The sequence below is a fragment of the Rhinatrema bivittatum genome, chromosome 3 (genome assembly GCF_901001135.1).
Source record: "Rhinatrema bivittatum chromosome 3, aRhiBiv1.1, whole genome shotgun sequence".
Taxonomy (NCBI): domain Eukaryota; kingdom Metazoa; phylum Chordata; class Amphibia; order Gymnophiona; family Rhinatrematidae; genus Rhinatrema; species Rhinatrema bivittatum.
The window spans coordinates 426,471,266-426,494,946 of NC_042617.1; the positions used below are offsets into that span (position 1 = coordinate 426,471,266).

General features: G+C 42.4%; 1 long non-coding RNA gene across 1 annotated transcript in view; it reads left to right on the forward strand.

Moving 5' to 3' along the window:
• The window catches only part of LOC115088810, a 49,699-nt gene that overhangs the window by 19,327 nt on the left and 6,691 nt on the right, over positions 1-23,681 (forward strand). Inside the window, exon 2 of the long non-coding RNA XR_003855900.1 lies at positions 13,239-13,351. This is a non-coding gene — a long non-coding RNA (uncharacterized LOC115088810). The remainder of the gene's footprint in view (positions 1-13,238; positions 13,352-23,681) is intronic.

Consider the following 23,681-nt stretch of genomic DNA (forward strand, 5'->3'; position numbering starts at 1 on the left):
TTCCACTACAGCACAGCCAAGCAGAGGATTCGCTGTCCCAGTGTCCTGTGGGATACTCGCCCAGCCAGGCTCAACATTAACTACTCACTACTGCCACCTTTGGTGGTTTCCCAACTGTTTAAATAAAGATTAAAATCTGTGTTTGTGTGGCCAGAGTCTAGCCTGACACCATGGTCCCTCACTGAGCTGCCCCCGTGGGCGTGGTCAGCTGCCACAGTGTCCAAGGATCCACCCAAACATCAATAACCATAACAATATACTAACCACAAATGTCCAACTCCCCCAATATACCATTCTCATCAGCACTTACACAAGTGGATACTAATAGGATCTATCATGTACACATGCACTAACAGTCCTTCAGTCAGACCTATCATTCATGTACACACGCAACTAAGGTTAGAACAAACCACCAAGGACCCACAAATGTCAAATAAAAAACAATATTTATTTGAAGAAAAAAAAAAGAGTGGGGTGGTAATTGCCCCTTGCTGGGGGAGTCCAGCAACTGGGATAGGGAGCTTTCTCTGGCTCGAATGAGTTGGGGAGTTTTCATTCTGTCTCTGGGGTCACCTCTTCTTTTCTGGCTTCTGTAGGAGGTGGAACATCAGCATGACTAGGTGATGCTAGAAGAAAGAAAAAAAAAGTGTTAGATAGGATGCCTCACAAACAGCAAGTATAAAGCAAGAGAGAAGGCAGAATATACAACTACATCTCCAACAGAGGACACCTCTTCATCTCTAGAGGAAATCCCAGAACATGAAGACAACCACTGGAGACATTCCTAGACTGGAGAATACTGCACTTTGGAGGGACTGCTGCATACTTTGGATATATATTTAAAAAACTTATAGCTTACCTATCTTAATTCTAGGTGGATAACAAAAATATTTATAAATAAGAAAATGATCAACAGAGCTGATAAAATGAACCAACAAAGCAAAATAACTAAAAACAAGACAGGCTAATTAAACAAAAAAAACAAAACACTAGAATGTAATGCCATAATTCTATACTATATAACAAACTAGCTGTATCTCATCAATATTTGATGAAAAACTGTGGTCAGCTTATCACATCAAAAGCATGTACAAATAAATGTGCTTTCAGCAAATTTTGAAATCTACAGGTAAAAATATTGATTTTAAATCCTCATTCAGTGAGTTTCATAAACATGGGCTGGCTATACAAAAATGTTTGGCTCTTGATTCAACAAAGTGGAGCTACTTTATAGAAGGAATCTCTGATAAGTGCTGTGAAGAAGACCTCAAGACACACACTGGCTGATAAATCTAGTAAAGCATTTTGCAGCCAGGTCATGAATGGCCTTAAATACCAGAATTATAAGCTTAAACTTTACTTGGCATCTCAGAGACCTGGTGGAAGGAGGATAACCAAAGGGACACTGTCATATCAAGGTACAAATTATATCACAGTGATAGGATGGTTCAAATTGGTTGAGGGATGGCACTATATCTTAAAAAGGGCATAGAATCAAACAGGATAAGAGTTCTGCAGGAAAGAAAATGCATTGTAGAATCTTTATGGATAGAAATTCCATTTGAGAAAGGGAATAGCAGTGGGGGGTACTACTGTCCACCTGGCCAGAATGAATAGGTAGAAGATGAATTGCTAACAGAAATAAGGAAGCTAACAAACAAATACATTTGAAAAGGAGGGTGCGTGTACCCATAAATGCGCATATTGCGCACACGACCAAGAAAAAATGCTCGATTTTATAATGTACGTGTAAGTACACATGTAAAGAGAGAGAAACACTCTTTTAAAGGGCCAATCTAACACTATAAATAACCCACTGGAAGAGGGGCACTTTCAACTCAGGGTGGGTTTTTTTTTTTTGGGGGGGATGATAGTGTTACAAAGGTCTATAGACCCTTGCGCCCTAGGCAGAGTAATGTATTACAGCCCCCCAAAACCCACCCTGAGTTGAAAGTGCCCTTCTTACAGTGTGAGAAATATAGAGTGTCAGATTCTCTCCACCTCTCCCATTTTTTATGTAAGCAACACTTAAAAATCTACCAGAAAATTAGCAACACAGTAATAATGGATTATTTCAATTATCCCAGTATTGAATGGGTAAATTTCACATCAGGTTATGCTAAGGAGGTAAAGTTTCTAGATGACAGCTTTATGGAGCAACTGGTACAAGAACTAACAAGAAGGGAAGCTATTTTAGATCTAATCCTTAGTTCAACACATGATTTGGTCGAGAGGTAATGGTACTGGGGCCACTTGGCAATAGTAATTATAGCAGGATCAAATTTGACTTGATAATGGGAGGGAGGACACTAAGGAAATTTACTGTAATAGCATTTAACTTTCAAAAGAGAGATTATGATAAAATGAGGAAAATGATTAGTAAAACCTGAAAGGAGCATCTGCAAAAGTTATTTGTTTGCATCAGCCAGGGATGTTGTTTAAAAATACCATCTTGGAAGCCAGACCAGATATATTCCACTAAAGGGGGAAGGAAGGCCAAAAGACTGCTGAAATCGTTAAAAGCTAAGGAGAGAGTGAGAGGCTATTCTAGCTAAAAGAACATTTTTTCCAATGGAAAAGGGATTCAAATGAAGAGGATAGGAAACAGCATAATCACTGGCAAGTTAGATGCAAAGCATTGATAAAGCAAAGACAGAATTTGAAAACAAACTTGTTGTGGAAGCAAAAACTCATAATAAAAAAACTTTATCAGGTATATTTGAAGCAAAAAGCTTTTGAAGGAGTCAGTAGAACCATTAGATGAACAAGGGATAAAAGGAGCACTAAGGGAGGACAAGGTCATAACAAAGGAATTAAATTCTTTGCTTTGGTCTTTACTGAGGAAGATGGAAGGCATATACCCATGCCATAAGTGATATTTTCAGTGTACCTAGAAGATATAATAGGGCAAATTGACAAGTTAAAGTGTAGCAAATCACCTGGACCAGATGGTATACATCTCAGAGTGCTGCAAAAACTGAGAAATGAAATTGCAGATCTACTATTAGTAATCTGTAAAATATCATTAAAATCAGCTACAGTAGCTAAAGATTGGAGGGTGGCCAACATAACACCAGTTTTTAAAAGGGTTTAAGGGGTAATTCAGGAAGGTATAGACTGGTAAGCCTGAGCTCAGTGCTGGGATAAATGGTTGAAACTATTCTAAAGAACAAAATTCCTGAACATGTAGATAGACATAGTTTAATATGGCAAAGTCAACCTGGATGTAGCCAAGGGAAGTCTTGCCTCACCAATCTCCTACATTTTTTGAAGGCATAAATAAATATGGATGAAGGTAAGCCAGTTGATATTAGTGTATCTGGATGCTTAGAAAGTGTTTGATAAAGTAACTTATGAGAGAATCTTGAAGAAATTAAAAAATTATGGGATGGTAGGCAATGTTCTATTGTGGATTGAGAACTGTTTAAAAGATAGAGAGATCTAAATAGTCAATTTTCTCAATGGAGAAAGGTGAATAATGGAATGCTGCAGGTATCGGTCTTGGGACCATTGCTTTAACATACATATAAACGACCTATAGATGAGAACAAGTGAGCTGATCAAAGTTACTGATGATACAAAAATATTAAAAAATGTTAAACCACAAGAGGATTGTGAGAAATTGCAAGAAAATCTTGTGAGACTGGGAGAATGAGCATCCAAATGACAGACAACATTTAATGTGGACAAGTGCAAAGTGATGCATGTAGAGAGCAGTCCACATTATAGCTACCAATGCAAAGTTACATATTGGGAGTCTCCACCCAGGAAAGAGATCTGGGCATCATTGTGGATAAAATGTTGAAATCCTCTGCTCAGTGTGTGGCGATGCCCAAGAAAGCTAGGAATTATTAGGAAAGGAATGGAGAATACCATGATGCCTCTGTATTACTCTATGGTGTGACTGTACTTTGAGTACTGTGTGCAGGTCTGGCCACTACATCTTAAGAAAGATATAGTGGTATTAGAAAAGGTACAAAGAGTGTGACCAAAATGATGAAGGGATGGAATGAGTCCCCTATGAAGAAAGACTAAAGAGATAAGAGCTTTTCAGCTTGTAGAAAAGACAGCAGAGGGGAGATATGATAGAGGTTTATAAAATAATGAGTGGAGTGACTCAGATAAACGTAAATTGGTTGTTTTCTCTTTTAAAAAAGTACAAAGAATAGGGGACACACAATGAAGTTGTTAGGTAAAACATTTAAGACAAATAGAAAAAAATATGTTTTTTTACTCACTGCCTATGTTACGATCCCCCCTGTTGCTGCGCCTCAGGAGGTATCTCACCTTCTCCTCCGGAGGCCGCTCCGAAGCCAGGGCCTCGCCTGTGTACCATCCAGGAATTGCTCCAGGGCCTGGGAGGCCTAGCTGTCCTTGAGGCCTGCCTGTGGCTTGCTTGTGCTCGCTTGGACTTCCTGGTTCCGGCCACGCCCTTCTCCCTAGGGGGCCGGCCCGCAGCACTCCACCTTAGTTATAGGGCCAGCAAGGGGCGGTCCAGGCAAACTCCTCCCAGGGAGTTGAGTTGCCTACATCCTGCAGTATAAAAGGACTTTCACTTCACTTCCTACTTGCCTTCGGATTGGGTTCCACAGTTGCCTGTGACCTCTCTCGATCCAGGTCCTCCATGGTCGTCTTTGCTTCGATGGCTCCCTGTCCTGTCTATGAAGTTGCCTTCGGATTGGGTTCCACAGTTGCCTGTGACCTCTCCCGATCCAGGTCCTCCGTGGTCGTCTTTGCTTCGATGGCTCCCTGTCCTGTCTATGAAGTTGCCTTCGGATTGGGCTCCACAGTTGCATGTGACCTCTCCCGATCCAGGTCCACCATGGTCTCCTGTGTCTTAATGGCTTCGTGTTCAATCTCTTCTTGTTCCTTGTTTCCAGTCCTGATGCCTGTTCCGGATGTTCCTGATGTCTGTTCCAGTTCCTGATCCAGTTCCAGATGTTCCTGCCTTGAGCTGCCAGGAGTGCAGCAAACCTGCTCTGAGCTGCCAGGAGTGCAGCAACCTGCCTTGACTGCCTGGAGTGCAGTAATCCACCGCTTCTTCTTCCCAGTGCTCTCCCGCTCTCAGTGTGGTACGCGACCAGCCTTCCTGGGCTGTGTAGGGCGCGTATGGGACGGGGTGGTCCGCGACTCAGTCCCACGGGTGGGCTGAGTAGGGCGCCCTGAGGGACAGTGCCCATGTCTCCCTTTCCAGCCCTCATCTATGATGTCTCTGCACCAGCCCTTGTCTATGATGTCTCTGCACCAGCTCTTGTCTATGATGTCTGCACCAGCCCTTGTCTAAGATGTCTTCCGTGTACTAAGGACTCTGTCTGCCCTTGTCCTCTGTCCGGCACATCCTCTGTCTGGCCTGCCGCCCAATGCCGTTACCCAGCGGCAGGTCCGAAAGGGCTTGGAACAGTCGGAGGACCGTTCATGAATCAACATTGCATTGTTGGTTGCCATGGGTGTGCAGGTCCGGCTGAGGGTCAGACTCTGCTCCTTATTCCTGCTTCATTACCTGCCTGGCTCTCCATGCCTGCATTGGCTCACCTCCCACGGTCTGGCTTGGGGCTCCTCCCTGGGCCTCGCCGTGGCCCAAGGGCTCACCACCTGCTCTAGAGGCGGCTGCGCTCCTCGCGCCTACAACAGTACCCGAGGGCCTCCAAACCCTTGGCCCGTCAGCGGCGTGGTGGACGCGCCCGTAACAGCCTAATTAAACTCTAAAATTTGATGTGGTAGAAAATGTTAGTGTACCATTATTTTAAAAAGGTTTGGACAAGTTCCTGGAATAAAAGTCCATAAACCATTATTAAGGTGGACTTGGGGATATCCATGCAGTGGATGGATTTAGGATTACGGTGCCCCCTAGGCACTTTTGGTGCTGTCATGTCAAGTCACCCCTCCGAGATATGAAGTAGGGAGCAGAAGGTCTAAGGCACAGCCCCTTAGTTTCCTGTGCTAGCTCAGTGCTAGATCCTGTGGCAAAAATTAAAAAATTCTGAAGCAACTGGCAAATATTTATGTCTTTTATATAACATTATATAAATAAAGTAGTTTTACACTATAAGAATACAATTTATTTTATTTTTAATGCATGAAGAAAGGAGAGGAGAGGAGACTAGCCAGGTAGAGAGTCCATTAAGCTATGTTGAGAGAGCATTGCACAAATCTCATCTTTGGTTGAGTTTCCTCATGCTGAGGGTCATCAAATGTTCAAAAGAGCAATTTTCTGTTCGTACATCTCACATTGAATGTCAAAGTGGCCCTTAACCTCTACACTAATACCTAAACCTCACGTTGAATTACTAGGTGGGCCTCCCATAGAGATATAAATACCTATCTAGTGTCAGGGTATTATGGCTAGTCTCTCTCTCTCACCGAGTAACCACACCTTTTATGGTGTAGTTATTTGGCGCGTTGTTGGCAGTGATTGCAGGACCACCCCCTGTTACCACCGGATTTTCCCCTTAATGTGGAACATAGGGGCCGATTTTAATTCCTACATACGCGGGGTACATTTGTGCGTGCTACCCGGTGTGCACAAATGTACACCCAATTTTATAACATGCGCGCGGTAGCACACGCATGTTATAAAATCCGGGGTCGGCGCGCACAAGGGGGTGAACACGTGCACCTTGCACGCACCGAGCCCAAGGGGAGCCTCAATGGCTTTCCCCGTTCCCTCCAAGGCCGCTCCGAAATCAGAGCGGCCTCGGCGGGAACTTTTTTTTGGATCCCCCAACTTTCCCTCCCTTCCCCTATCTAGCCCACCCCCCCGGCCTTACCTAAATCCCCCCCCTACTTTGTTCGATGGAGTTACACCTGCGTCTCGCAGGCGTAACTTGCGCGTGCCAGCTGGCCAGGTCCCGACACAGGCCGCTATGTCGGGGCACTCAGCCATGCCCCCGGACCGTCATTTTAGCAAGCCCCGGGACATACGCGCATCCCGGGGCTTGTGCGCGCTGCCGAGCCTATGCAAAATAGGCTCGGCGCATGCAGGGGCAGATTTCCTCAGGTTACGCTCATAGCCTTTGAAAATCTGCCCCATACTGTATAACGCATTACGTAATCAAGAGAACATTTATTCAGTGCATGCATAATAGTTTTGAGGTCACAGAAAATTAACCCACACAATTTATTGAGCTTATAGTAAGCGTTATTCATATCATTTACCTGGGAGTGAAAAGAACGCATGGTGTTGAACATAAACCCTAGGTCACTTACTTGATTAGAGATGGTGAATGCACTGTTGTGTATCAGATTGGAATGTCGAGAGAAAGAAACTTAGCCAGATTAATAATTCCTGTTTTATTGCTGTTCAGTGCCAATCTTTGATTAGTCATCAAATCATGAGGTAGTATCAAGTCATCAAGGCAAATAGAAATCTTAGCTAGAGCCTCAGTGACTTTTGGAACAATGGGAACATAAAACTGTATGTCAATCAGCATAAACCCTATACCCAGCATCCAAGTTAGCAAGTAATTGATCATATAGGAAAAATGTACATATTAAATAAAGTGGCAGAAAGTAGAGGATCTTATGGATCCCTAATACTTAAAGGGAATGAGGAAGATTGTGAGCCATCCAAAACCATCATCTGAAATTGATTAGCAAGAAATGACACAAATCAGTACTTGGTCTGATAAATCAAAGACTGGTGAAATATCTAACAAAATCAGAAAGAAAGGAGTTTCAGTGTGAAAACCCTGCTGGAAAACATCCATGGTCAACAAGAGCAAAGTTTCAGTACTTGCACAGCTCGGAATCCAAATTGATACTCAAATGGGTTCTGCTCATGAATAAAATCAAGCTACTTATGTACCATGTTCTATAAAAATTTTCTAAAAAAAAGAAAAAGGCAATGAGAAGATGGGATGATAGTTCAAGACTGGAGACATCCAGCTTTGCTTTTTTTTTTTTTTAAACAGGCTTCACCAAGGCTACTGTAAATGGCCCTGGAATACATCCAGAATTCAATGAAAAGTTGCCAAATGTGGCTAGAAAATTACTAAGATCTTCCCTTAGGACATCTATTACTACATTAGAGAAGGTATTCAATAGGCAGAAGGTGTTATTCGTGGTAACAATAATCTGAGAAATCTCTTCTGAGGAGATGTCATAACAAATTTCCTATCTTCTTGGTTCATTAACAGCATGCTCAGCAAATAACTGCCAGATCCTGAGGAAATTGTGCCACAATGTGGGACATTTTGTCATGAATAATCTAGGCAATCTGGTTGCAATTAAATAGGTGGGTATCCAGAGAATGATTTGAATGACTAAATGTTAATGGATGAACAATATAGAATAATTTTCAGGGTCTATTTGCAACTATCTAAATAGGTGATGAAAAATGATCCTTCTTGATACGGTCTACTAAAGAGTAATTAGAGAAAAGGAGAGTAAGTGAGAAGAAACTGAAATGCAAGGTGATAACACTTACACTAAGAAGCATAAACAAAGATTTTAAAGCTATCTCAGAGCTTGCTAAAATTTTACATATAGGAGCCATGTAAATATGAAAAAAGCAAAGATAAGGTGGATCCCTGAGGAACTCCAATTGAGATAGGAGACCATTTTGATCTGTCATTCCCAATCCTAACCTGTATCATGCAGTCCGACAAGTATGACCTAAAGTTTAGGTCCTAAACCATGGCAGAGCTGTGCCAGAAATTCCATACTCCTGAAGTCTATACAGTAAAACCTGTTGATCAACCGTATCAAAGATTGACAAAATACCTAAAGATGCCAAGATGTAACTGTGACTGGCATTTAATTCTCTCCTAAAGGAGTGAAATAATGAAATCATAAGGATTTCAGAACTCAGTGATTTCCTGAATCAAATTGATATGGATCTACAACTTCATTGTTTTCAAAGAATTTATTTAGTTGTTTCAAGAAGATTCAAAAAGCTTGGACATAAAGGATAAGGAAGAAATGGGTCTAAAGATGGTAGGGTCTGAAGTATCAAGATCTGGTTTCTTCAACAGTGGTCATTTTGGGGCCTTCTATAGAGATGGTTGAATTACACCTAGCAATAGGTGTAATTAGCAATAAATCACTCACCATTTGTGCGAGATTTAGGAGTGCTACTTGATAACCAACTAAACCTAAAAAAATTTGTAAATAATACCTCAAAGGAATGCTTCTTCAAGCTCCAGGTGTTAAGAAAATTGAAACCTCTCCTTCACTTTAGAGATTTCCATCTGGTACTTCAATCGATCATCCTATCCAAAATTGATTATTGTAACTCCCTGCTCCTCGGTCTCCCTTCCACCACCACTAAACCCCTGCAGATGGTTCAGAACGCTGCCGCCAGGATTCTCACCAACGCAAACAAAAGAGAGCACATCACTCCCATCCTTCAGAACCTCCACTGGTTACCCATCAAATCCAGGATTCTCTTCAAAGTTCTCATGATGATCCACAAGGCCATCCACGATATCTCCCCTCTCAATTTAAGCATTCAACTACGTCCCCACACTTCAGATAGACCTATCAGAAGAGCATACAAAGGCACACTGTATGCCCCCCCTGCTAATTCCTCCCTAAGCAAGCGCGCCCTATCTACACCTGGCCCCCCACTTTGGAATGCACTCCCTCCAGACTTACACTTTGAATCTTGCCCTTCGACATTCAAAAATAAACTCAAAACTTGGCTTTTCAGCCAAGCCTTCTCAGACTGATTTATTTGTCCTCGCAGCCAAGCCTTCTTCAACCAAACACTTTTTGGAAGATAACAACCCCCAGATGCCACCCATGGCAAGGTCTCCCACGCCCATGACTGATTCTCTTCAGATCTTATCTTTCCTTTATGGACCCTTTACAGCTTACCTTTAAGGGCTCTTAGATCCTACCCTTAGGGGCCCTTACGTCCTCCTGCTCATTAGCGTGGCCAATTTCTTTCTTTTTGCTATCCAATTCAGCCTTACTGGATTCAGGCCTTTAATTCTACCTATAATGTAATAGAGCTCAAATGAACCCAAATGTAGTCTAATGCATTCCGCTATCTTGCTCTTAGGGTTGTGAGAGTTGTAACGTTGGCAGCTAATTTGTTACTCTGTTAATTTGTTACTCTGAAGGTTGTGAGCGCTTTTAACATGGCAATTTCAATTTGTTCGTTCTCTGTAATTTAATAATTGCACTCATAATTTAAGAAGAGTTTTCAGAGCTTGAAGTTAAGCTATTTATGGTTTTTTTTATTTATTTAACATCTAACATTCGTTTGCTTGTATTTAATTGTATCACACGTTACTTGTATCGCCCCCTGGCATCTTTTCCAGTTTCGATGTAAACCAGTGTGATTTGTATTTTATATAGGAACGTCGGTATAAAAAAGTTAAATACATTTATTTATTTATTTATTTATTTAACATTTTTATATACCGGCATTCATGATACAATCACATCATGCCAGTTTACATAAAACAGGGGTGTACAAAGAACAATTGAGTAACCTATTAGTGTGGAAGGAAGCAGTTACAAATAACAAGGTTCTAGAACTGGGAGAAGAGAAGAAAGGGAGAGGATAACATTAGATGTGGATATTTACAATAGTAATAACATTTTTACATGGGGGAGTGGTTGAACTGGCTGAATAGAATTAATCGGTGTCCTGGAATGCTTTTTTGCACAGCCAGGTCTTAAGTCTTTTCCTGAAGGTTGGGAGGCTGGGTTCTTGTCTAAGGTCAGGTGGGATGGAGTTCCACAAAAGGGGGCCAGCTGTTGAGAAGGCCCGATCTCTTAAAGTGATGTGTCTGGTAGTTTTGGCTGGGGGTACTTGAAGAGATCCTCTGAGTGCGTCTCTAGTTGGTCTGGAGGAGTTATAAATTTGGAATGGGACTTGTAAGTTGAGTGGGGTGTGTTGATGGATAGTTTTGTATATTATGGAAAGAGATTTGTAGAGGATTCTAAAGTGAATAGGCAACCAATGGAGATCTTTTAGGATTGGAGTTATAAATAAATAAATAAATAAATAGCACCTCCCATTTCACAGCAATCCTGTGAATATCCTCCATTAAATCTCTATCCATCTCTTCTGTCTGTGATGGAGGTTTATATATTACACCTCACACCGCCACCAATCAGAAGCCAGAAGTCAGAAATCTCCCCGAGAACTGGAACTGACGAAAAAGAAAAAAGCAAGGTAAGAGCCCTTTAAATTTGGGCTCTCCCTTCCGGCGATTCCCTTTGCCACGGCTCACCTGCTCCACAGCCGGCCTAATCGGCACAGTCGGCGCCGCCCCGTCCTGGGTCCAAGCCCCGCCGACCACTGCTCACAGCCCCAGCCACCCTGCGCCCCAAACCCGCAGGCTATGTGGGACCCTCAGCCGGCCTACCTCACACCACCACCAATCAGAAGCCAGAAGTCAGAAATCTCCCCGAGAACCGGAACTGACGAAAAAGAAAAAAGCAGCAAGGTAAGAGCCCTTTAAATTCGGGCTCTCCCTTCCGGCGTTGCGTGCCGAAGGAGCGCGACAAAGGGGCCTGCCCCTTTGTGCACCCCTTAGTGCAGCACCTTAGGACAGTCTCTAGGAAATAGAACCGAATATCTTCCCCAGAGCACCGGTATCTTCTAGGTTCGCCCCAGTCATCAACAGACTCTTCCTCCTAGTGTCCCTCTGTGCTAAGCTTTCACCAACTGATCCTTTCTCCTTTCCCCCTCGCCATCCTCCTCCAAGTGCTAAGTATGATCTCTTTTGCCATCCCGATCATCCACAATAGCAGGAGAAACATTGTAAAAAAACAGACCTTACCCATACTCCTTCAAAAAAGAGTCATTCCAATCATGATTGGACTCTAACGATTGTACTCTAATGATTGCACTCTAAAGATTTTTGACCATTTAAAAAATATCAACAATTTTTTTAAATCGTCAAAAAACGATTCACATCCCTAATATCTCCTCCACTTCCAAGACAGCATACCGGTTCTTCAGTTCAAGGGAAATCGGAGCTGTGGTGTAGGGTCTAGTAGCCATAGTAATCTGTGTCCAGCTGTCATCTCATAGACTAGTTTTGTTTTCCACTCTGCTTGAGTTGTCCATCTTAGATGCCTTGATAAGCATTTCTTTGATGACGTCCTCATTCTCCTGGATGTTTTTTCAGTCTCGCCACCTCCTCTTTGAGTTTTGAAGATGAATAATTTGTCATTCCTTACATTAAGATACAGTGAGGAGTATTTCAAGGATATTCCCTGTCATCACTCTTGTTTTTTATGGGACTGAAGCCACTGAGTACTTTCATTAACTCCTTGGAATTAGTGTTGATCCTAGACATACTAATGACACAGAAATAATGCCTCACCTACTATTTGACCCTAGTTCTACAGCTTCCTTTCCATTAAAATACTTTTGTTTCCTGTGCATTTATACTTTAAGTATTTAAATGTCTGTATCATATGCCCATTGTGTTGCCTGTCTTCTAGATATATAAGACCATTGCTGCAATGACCATACTAGAAACAGTGGGTAGGTCTAGTAATTGAGAGGTAAATTCCCTGATTAGTTGCAAATGAAGACTCATGGTGTGAGAATCACAGCACAGGCTCTGATTGAGCTGGAATTAAAAAGGAGAAAAGAGGAACTACTGCCCCCCCCCCCCCCCCAAAAAAAAAAGAGTCTGGCAGAATGCAATGATAGAATTAACTAGCAGCTGGGTCTGATTTGTAGACTGTGTACTCTAATAACTAGAAGCACCAGCAAGAATAGCTGGGCAGACTTAGTTGTTTGGTTAGAATATATAACATCAGAAAAAGACCATGTTATTATATAAATAAGTCAATGTGGAGATTGACATATGGACAAGCAATTTTATCTTTTTCACTTGGTTTGCATTGGTATCAGCTTGAACATGCATAGAACAACTTCCCTGCCTGGGGACTAACATCACCCAAGTGAAGTCATATCAGGAAAGAGATAATCAGGCTGAAGCATATTTTAATGAGGCTGATGATGTATTCCGTGGCTTGGAGTCAACAGGTCCAAAATGTTGTCACTGTCATTTGGATACTATGCAGCCTCTGCCCCAGCTTTAAGTGATAATTTATTTTACTCAGCAAGTTTCCTTAATAGCTATTTATTTTGACCCACCTTTCCAGCTTCAAATGGGGTGAATCAAGACCATATTGCTCTTTATATTTGTGTATAACTTGATTTGTGTAACTGGTAAATCACACAGGCCCCTATAGCTAGCTGTTCTCTGAATATGTGGATAGTAGCCTCTCTAAGATTTCAAGTACAATTTTTTTTTTTATAGGATCACATCCAGAAGCACAAGCAATCTGGTGATGGCCCTTCATATGTGTTAGCTTCAAGAATCTCTCTAACAGCAACTACTGCTTCCTTATTAGGAATATTTGTATGCAGCTGGTCAGTATCCATACTGTTCACAGATTGGTCTTTCATGTTCAGTTCATTTAATTTACCAATAAAATCTGTAGTATTTTAAGTAATGTTTGGATTTTCCAAAGTTTTGAATTAGTGGGTAACAGAAGAAGCCATAAATGAAACAATAGGTCTTCCATGAGAACTCTGCAAGCTATCATGTACCTTATTTTAGCTGATGGTTTGCATGTGTTAAAATATCTACTAGAGGATCAGACTGATGGCTCAAGAAGCAAGTGTTACATGCAGATAACCTGGGTTTAAATTTCCAGGCCAGGCGTCTGCATGCCTAAAGAGATGGAAGTTTTCCCCAACCCTCAATAGTAACAGAGTGGATAGATTCAGCATCCAAATTAGCTGGGATCACTGCAATGACTGGACCAGTTTGGAAGGAAAATTAAAAAATAGAGGAAACAACACTCGGTAGCTGCAAATGAAATCTAATGGTGCCAGAGTTCAGTTTCAGTTGAGCTAAAAGTCCAACACAAGCAGGAGAAATATTGTCAGAAGAAAATATCCAATATCTTTTTTTCACTAATCCAGTCATTTCCTAATGCCAGTGCTATAACAGGATCTGTTTCCATTTTATTCTGAATAGTAGGATGTTTGTTCAATTTTTGTAGCAATATTACATACTGAAGTTGTTATAGACTCTTTTCTATAATCTAGTTTAATCATCTTATAGTGGGAATTAATATAAAACCAAATATCACATAACCTGTAATGATGAATTTGTGATTTATTTATCCCTGTGGTTTGGGATATGCAGAGAAAACAAGGACATTCAAAACAAGAATTATTCAGCATGAAAGCACAATTAGTACTGGAAACAAACTTTTTCCAATTGTGGAACATTTTACTAATATAAAACTCTCCATTTCCTCATTGAGATTTCAAGCCATAAAAATGATTAAGCCCACAACATCAGTGGTATAATTGCTTTGTGCTTCCCCAAAGCACTGGGGTAACATGTATGATGCTTTTGTTAAAAAGCAAAACAGCAGAGGCATGACTGCTTTCTGCTTCTAAGAAAGCACTGGGATAACCTACACAGAGTAGCAGTTACAGCTCTAAAAAGCAGTGATATGGTAGTAATCTGCGTGCATGATGTGGTGGTTACAACCAAAAACAGCAGTAGTACAACAGCAGTGAGCTTCCAAGAAAGCTGTGGTGCCTTGTGCAGCCCCTTTTCAGTTATTATCTGGGATGGCAGTGGTCAGACTTGATCCCAAGGCTAGGTACTTATTTCTGCAACCTCAGGGCATAAATTCTGCAAATGGGTGGCAGATGTAGGGAGGGATGTTTTGGGTTATTGTTTCATTGATGGGTTCTGTGAATGTGGTGTGGAAAAAGTCTATGGGCCTAAACTAGACACTCTGAATGGGGTATTTCAACTCAAACTTTACTGCAGATCTTCTACTTGATTCTGGATATATTCATGTCCCAAAGTTATTCTCCAAAATGCTCCTCTATCTGTGAATATGTCCCTTGGTAATGGGGTTGGAATGGTAAGTGTCCTAGGTGGGCTAGTGGTCTAGATGAAGTGGAAGTCCCTTCTCAACAGTACCTGAGGTCCAAGTATACTTCATATTCTCCAAACTCCAAATTTTCTTCTCTTCTCCCAGCGTAGGGATTCCATTCTTCAAGTTAACAAAACTTCTTACTTTCACTTCTTTTCTCCAAATGGTAATGGGAATTTGAGAACTTTCAGGGATGAAAACCCCAATGGGGAAAATAAATTCATATATTTTCCCTACTCTTAGGCAGGAAGGGTGACAGCAAACTTCCTCCCGAAACAGAAATGAAAAATCTCCAAAATTATCACTCACACCAAGGTCACTTCTGTTCATCCACTGGGTGTGAAGTAGAACAGAAGAGCTTCTCTCATCCTAATCTATCCCAGAGTCGGGGGATTTTCCCTTTTTGAGCAAGGACCAGGGAATTCAGAACCCTGTGCTCTCCCCCCAAATAAAATACCCTGAAAATCAAAAAACTCCTCAATGTGAGTACTGAGGCAACCTCTCCAGTCAGGTTGTGGACCAGAGAAGTAGTTTGCTTCCTTCCTATTCTGGAAACACTAGGTTGTAAGGCTCGGCTCACCTGAGAGAGATGACCAATCAAAATTACAATGCTCCTTCATATAAATCTAACACAAAATGCCACTCTTATCTCCCACTCTGCCTGCCTTTGAGCAGACAGGAGCTCACCATTCCAGCCAACTTCACCAGGGTGCTACAGGATATGGTATGCTCCTCTCCTAACTCCTATACCCATGTTATAAACTAGGAACTTCTGGTGGAGGTACCAAAGGGTCATCACATTTAATCCCACCCAAAAAAAATGTGGGTATGGGACACATACCCAGATTTTTTCAAGCAGCAACAAAACACATCACTAATACATTGACACAAATGGAATGCAATAAGATAGAAAAGAGATGTGATTAAAATATGTCTTACTATGTTTGGCCATTTAGAGGAGTACTTGTTGCGCTCCCCAGCTGCTTCCGCAGCGCAGCCAACCCTGCTCACCTCGCTACTCCATCCACTTGCACCGGGCTCACCTCTTCTGCGGCCTCAGCCTGTTCGCGGTGTCCCCAGCCTCCCCACTTGTTTTCGCCCAACCAGGCCTCACAGTGGAGCTCCTGCTGGGGCTCCACGTCTTCCTGCTCCTCGGCCCCACCCTTAGGTGCACGCTGGGACAGCATCACTCCTTTTGAAGACCGTAGCACGGGAAACCCGGGTCCGATGTTCTCCGATGATCTCATTGTCAAGTCGTATATAAGGCAGGGCTCATTCCCCTGATCCCTGCCTTGGCAATCGGGTTGACACTGTGAGTGTTCTAGTTTGCCTCTGTGTTCCAGTCCTGTTCCAGTCTCATTCCAGTTCTGTTCCAGCGTCCCTTGTCTCCTCGTCTCCCCAGGTAGTACCATCGGCCTGTCTTCTCGGTACTGACCTCTGCTTTCCTTGACCACATTGACCGCTGCCTGCCTCTGACCTTCTGCCTGTTTCCATGACCTCATCTGACTGCTGCCTGGAACTGACCTCTGCCTGAACTCGACCATGCTTGACTGCCTTCTGGAACTTGACCCCTGCCTTGGTTGACTAACCATGGACTGATTATCGGCTCTGACCTTGCTTTGGCTGACTACCTAGGATGACGGCTCCCTTGAACCTGGCCGTCATCCTAGCTATACATTCAGAGACACTCTTCTGGCCTTCCCAGGCACCCAGGACTTCCAGCCTATGGGTCGACCATGCACCCTTGCTTGTGGTGGGCACACCTCTGAACTTCCTGTGAAGGAGATCCTGCGAGGCCCACCTATGACCAGGTAGCCCGGGTACTCAAGGGCTCAACCAGGGGGTACCTAGGGTTGCTAGTGGTGAAGCTCCAGCTAGCCTCTGTCTCCTCTTGTGCTCTGCCTCCTGGTGGCAGGCACTCTCTGGGTCCGACCAGGGAGCCTACCAATCCTGCACTAGGCCAAGGGTCCACCTCCTGGCACGACAGCACTAACTCTAAAAGGAGCCCATGTCTAGCATAGTTTGAAACCAAATGCTTTCATATTATAAATTACTGTACAGTTAAAACAGAAAATAGATACATAAATACTTCAAACTCAACACTCCCATTTCTTTACCTTTTTTCCCCAAGGTAAAAAAAAAAAATAAAAATGATAGCTTTCATCTCCTTTGCACATACTTATTAGGGATGTGAATCGTTTTCCATATCGTCTTAACGATAGAAATCGTGTGGCAGGAGAAGAAAATCGTGTTTGGCACGATTATTTCATTGAAAAATCGTTAAAAATCGTTTTTTCCGATTAGTGCGCACTAACTCCCCGTTAGTGCGCACTAACTCAAAATGATACAAATAGACACTTTCCAGGTCACTGAAGGTCAGTTAGGAATGAATATGTGTTCCTATTGGCTGGCAGCCCTCTTATCTATTGATGTTACCAAGGTTTCCACTGAGGTGATGGTTGGGGGGATGGGAAATGGAACTGGAAACTCATGAACACCAACAGAAAATGAAACAAAGTGTTCACACTTCCCAGGTCAGTAAAGGTCACTTAGGAATGAATATGTATTCCTATTGGCTGGCTGTGCTCTTATCTATTGATGTTACCAAGGTTACCACTGAGGTAATGGTTGGGGGGATGTGAAATGGAAACAGTTGGAAGCTTGACATGTGATGATCAGCACTCACGTGACTAGAACTTCTTTGTTTATTATTTTTGTTAGCAGGCACCTGAAATGCTAGTGCATGTTGAATTTGCCAATCACTGTGCATTTTAGAAAGGTGGTCCTGGCTGGAACTGTACACAGTTCAAATATATGTAATTGATTGTTGGTAAGTGTATTTTTTAAGTAGCCACACTGGCACAAGTATGTTTACTTTTCCTCCTACTTAACTCACTAGCTCAGCTTTGTAAGAAGGGCTTCTCTGCTTGAGTGAGGGTCAGGCAGCTCCCCCCTGTCTGTGAAGCCAGCCTCTCACTAGTAATGCAGGGAGGGAGCTGTCTCAGACTTCACCATCCTCCCCCCCCCCTCACCCACACACCATTCACTAGCTGGGACATGGGGGAAGTCAGGAGTGAGGGTCAGGCAGCTCCCCCCTGTCTGTGAAGCCAGCCTCTCACTAGTAATGCAGGGAGGGAGCTGTCTCAGACTTCACCATCCTCCCCCCCCCCCTCACCCACACACCATTCACTAGCTGGGACATGGGGGAAGTCAGGAGTGAGGGTCAGGCAGCTCCCCCCTGTCTGTGAAGCCAGCCTCTCACTAGTAATGCAGGGAGGGAGCTGTCTCAGACTTCACCATCCTCCCCCCCCCTCACCCACACACCATTCACTAGCTGGGACATGGGAAGTCAGGAGTGAGGGTCAGGCAGCTCCCCCCTGTCTGTGAAGCCAGCCTCTCACTAGTAATGCAGGGAGGGAGCTGTCTCAGACTGGTATCAGGGTTAGGGCACTGTGTGCAGGAAGATCACAACACTCCTGGTATTAATAGGGATAGGGCACTGTAAGAGATGACTGTAGTAGATTGAATAAAGATCTGATGTTTCTGCTCTCCTCACACCAAACAAAAACAACACACAAGCAGAGAAGCCCTTCTTACAAAGCTGAGCTAGTGAGTTAAGTAGGAGGAAAAGTAAACATACTTGTGCCAGTGTGGCTACTTAAAAAATACACTTACCAACAATCAATTACATATATTTGAACTGTGTACAGTTCCAGCCAGGACCACCTTTCTAAAATGCACAGTGATTGGCAAATTCAACATGCACTAGCATTTCAGGTGCCTGCTAACAAAAATAATAAACAAACAAGTTCTAGTCACGTGAGTGCTGATCATTACATTACTTTTTTTGTCAAGCTTCCAACTGTTTCCATTTCACATCCCCCCAACCATATTGGTAACATCAATAGATAAGAGCACAGCCAGCCAATAGGAATACATACATACATATTCATTCCTAAGTGACCTTTACTGACCTGGGAAGTGTGAACACTTTGTTTCATTTTCTGTTGGTGTTCGTTAGTTTCCAGTTCCATTTCTCATCCCCCCAACCATCACCTCAGTGGTAACCTTGGTAACATCAATAGATAAGAGGGCAGCCAGCCAATAGGAACACATATTCATTCCTAACTGACCTTCAGTGACCTGGAAAGTGTTTATTTGTATCATTTTCAGTTAGTGCGCACTAAATCGAGTTAGTGCGCACTAACGGGGAGTTAGTGCGCACTAACTCGATTTAGTGCGCACTAACACGATTTAACGATTTTTAACGATAAATCGTTAGAATTTCTATTGTATCGTGTTCTATAACGATTTAAGACGATATAAACATTATCGGACGATAATTTTAATCGTTGAAAAACGATTCACATCCCTACTTATAGACAAGAGCACTTAGATAGTGTTCCTCTTAGGTAATGGAGAAAAAACAATGAACCTACACCCAAAACCAATACCATCCAGCACAGGGATGTGGCATAAGTGACTGTGGAGGTGAATGAGTCCCAGCCAGTAGGCACCTATTCCTGATGATAAACAAAATAGCACCACCAATAATATAAACATCACATTTCCCACTGAAAAATGCTTGGCTAGCATTTCCCCCACACACTTGATTCCTGAGATTCTTGGATTAAGGAACACTGATCTCCTTCATTCCTTGGTATGGGCTCCTCAATAGATCAGGAACAGGATGTCAGGAGATCTTTACAAATGTAACAGAAAAAGTTAAGTGTAAGGTTTGGACTCTGGCTATAGGAATTCTACTTCAAAGAAATCAATCAATATGTTGTCTTTAAAATAAAAGTCCACAACAACAATATTTCACTTTTTGGGTTCAATTCGACTTTAAAATAAAAGCATTACAGATGTGGAGGGCTTTTCTCTGATGTGGTTGCCATATACTACATGGGACTGATTGAAATTGATTAAAAATGCAAGAATCCACCTACCTTGTTCTAGTAATTTCTACTTTGACAGACACAACCTTCAGATATATATCCTTTGCTTTGCTATTGCAACTTTAAAATAAAACCAAGGAACACCATTTCTTACTATTTTTCAAAATTTAATAACTTTTATAGAAGAGTTTTAAATATTTTTTGAAACAAAAAAACAATATGATTTGTGTAGCAGAAACATAGAAATTACTATCTTATATGAGATATATAGAATATTTCATTTTTCTCAAACAAAACTTTTAAGTCCATATGAAGGGTATATAAGAAAGACTTCCAGAGCACCTTAATCTCATCTAAATCAATCCACTTTAAACACTACCCAGAGTGGCAATCTGGGTCATAGGGCATTACTCCAAAGAACGGAATAAAAGCTCAGGTACAGGAGGAACAAGGATGCCCCTTGACAGGAGGGGGAGGAACAAGGATGCCCCTTGACACTATGCTAAAATATTTTATGTTTTTGAGATAAAAACTGTTGACATAAGTAGACATTCACTGTTTTCTTTTTGGAAATAATAACAAGTAGTTTTTTTCATGATTAAGGCCAGAGTGGATTTTCTGTCCTGTAGTACCTTACCTGAAACCAAAGGCCACCCTCAAGTTATCACATATGGAGTTAGTGATGGGATCTTCTGGTCTAAGCCCAACTCAGACTAGGGAGCCACACTACCAAATTTTGGTTTCTAGGCCTGGTTGCAATAGCCTCAAGAGTTGAATCCATTGGGTTAACAGGACTAGCTTTGTCTGTATAGAGAGAGAATTATAGTGAGTCAAAGCTGGACAGGCTAGGTTTTTTTTTCCCTTTTCCCAGGAAAATAAGAAGAGGAGGTTTTTCTTTTATTCTGGTTTTGAACAGGGTGGTACCTACTACACTGAGCACTTACTAACCCAGGTCCTCGCAGTGGGCAGCAACAGCTGGGCCAGAAGCAAGCATTGTAGAAGTATCTTAATCAACAACAAACGTCACTGACACAGATAGCCCAAGCCATGCAAGCTACTACAAATCAGACTACCCTGCTAGCTCCTGTGCTAGCCAATCTGGTCCCAAGAGAGGACTCAGATTGTTTCCTGTTGAACTTTGAACGATCCATATGGCTGGCAGGATGGACAGAGTCCACACTGACTACCTACCAAGTTAATTTGCTGAAAGGCAGCAGTCCGGCTGCCTTCAAAGCTAAAAATCCAGATGGAAGGGCCAGCTAAAGAGAAGTTAAAGCCACCATCCTTGAATGGGATGGGTGTACTCCAGAAGTGTAATGGCAGCAGTTCCAGTGGGGAATCCTCACTCTGGAAAATATCCTGGAAGTGGCTGATGCCTTTCACAAGCCCAGTTGATGCCAAAGCACATCAGGCTACCAGAGAGACCACCACCACCACCGAACCCAAGACACCGCAGTTCAAAAGCAAGACTCCTGCTCTGGACCTCTGAGAAGCAACAGCCCAGTTCCTTGCAATGGCCATGGATCCCAGGCCCACCATCCTGCTTCAGCTTTGGAGGGGGAGAGGCCACTCCACCTGTGAGTGTCATTGGATAGAGGATGAAGCGAAGGATGTTAATTTAATGACTTCAATCTTTTTCAACTTTCTGTACACTCCACACTCACACACTTTCATGGCTCTAGTGGAACAGGATGGCTCCCCTACATAAGCCTTAGTAGACCTAGGAAGCATAAAGACTATGGAGGAACTAGTTGAGAGTACAGATTTACTATGAGAAGACAGTGACTCTCACCTGTATTCATGGAGACCAGTGGCAATATCTCATCAGCCAAGTCTTGTTGAAGACCTCAGTCAGACAAGCCAACGTACAAGTGGAAGTACTTACATGACTCCCATACCTGTAATTCCTTGGTTATGATTGTCCAGACTTGGAGTCTCCCTGGGCCCAGCTTATTATTGAGCCAGCTAGCTGAACCAAAGCTGAAGAGGCATTCCTGGAGATCTCCCAGAGAACCTTGACATATGTGGATACAATTCAAAACTCTGTCTAGCCTTCAAATGGATGAACAAATTAGCCTCTGAATATCTCTCCCAGCTTCTTTTCTCTTACACCCCAGGCCCAAATGGTCTTCTTATCTGCCCCTCCTCTGGCATCCACCAGATTAACTTGTACAAGACTTTGCACATTCAGCTGCTAAGCCCCATTACTGTGGAACATGATACCACTACCCCTTTTCCTTGAAACATCTTACCTTACCTTGTGGAAGAAATTCAAGGCTTGTCTATTCGGCCAGGCCTTCCCCTAGATTCCATAATAGAGACTTCCCTTCTTCTATTAGCCTACCAGAACTCTTGATCATGAGATCACATTTTCAACCTCCATTAAGATTTCTTCTTTAATGACTCCTACTTCCTCTACACTAGATGTCTACTTTACTTTAATGCATCTACATCATTATACCAATTTCACCCCTTGCTCTCTAAACTGTCAAGGAAATGTTTTGCTCCTTCCTAGATGACTACTTATAAGCCAGCTCATGCCTATTCATTTCTGTTTATATGCCTTACCTTTGTGCTCAGTGTTCCTGTACTGATTGAAACTGTAATTTTAATTATAACTTTGAATGTAATTTATCTTGATACTATTGAATGAAAATGTGGAATATCAAGTGTTCATAAATAAATGAATAACGTATCCCCTATGATGGGGCAAGGCACACATAAAGGACTGGAGATATCACTGGCCCCAAACACAATGATTTCCCCTGTTATAGCTGGAGATGGGGCTGGTAAATTACTCAAAGACTGGAACTCATCTTGTGCTCTGTTTTATATTACATCACTGGCTGTGTCTGACTGACATGGCTGATAATATCACTCATATGCACATTAGGATTTTCTTCCTGGATCTTTGACATGTTTTCCTCATCTTCCCAGGTCCATGTTGTGAATGGTGACCATTTTGAAAATTGTTCTGGTTTTTTGTTAAAATTTTCCAAACCACACTAAAGTGGTAAAACATCACTGTTCACTTCCCAGACACTCAGTTTTACTCCACTAATGCCCTTGGACCCCACATTAGGGACATCTTTATGTGACCCCCTGCCTTCTTGGATAATGCTAGAAGAAGGGCTACACTTGCATGGAGTGTCCATTGTTAAAACCCATACTTTAATGAGCATGGGGAGCTTGGATTTTTTTTTTTTTTACACAACAATTTCACTTACCTTGGTAACGGAGGAGATTACAAAATTTGGTTAAAAGACATAGAATGGTGCCTGGGTGTTGACTTATGTATTGGTTTTGTAACAAAGAAAGTTGAAGAAAACAAGGCCTGAAATGGCCAATGAGCAGAGGTAGTGACAGATTTTGGGCATACGTGGGTCAGATAGAGAGATTAGTGGTTGGAAAATGGCTAAGAAATCAGGTAAATGATATGAGGAAGGGGGGAGTTGGTATTGGGATGCATGGAGGAATTTTTATATGCATCTACGAAAAGTAGATGATTCTCAACTGGGAAGATTGGATGGTCCATTTTAATCTTTATCATGGTACTCAAAATTATACGCATGGAGATACCCAATAGAAACATGACAGCAGAAAAAGATCATATGGCCCAACTAGTCTGCCCATCCAAGTCCCATCAGACCCTCAGAGATCCCCTGCATTTATCCCATATCTTTCTTGAATTCAGATACCTTTTTTGCTTCCACCACTTCCATTGGGAGGCCATTCCATGCATCCACTTATTACTCTTGAGTCAACTCTTTCACCCTCATCCCATGACTCCTTGTTCTAGATCCTACTTTCCATTGAAAAAGGCTAGCATCCTGTGCATGGGGAGATATTTAAATGCTTTTATCATATCTCCCCTATCTCGCCTTTCCTCTAGGGTAT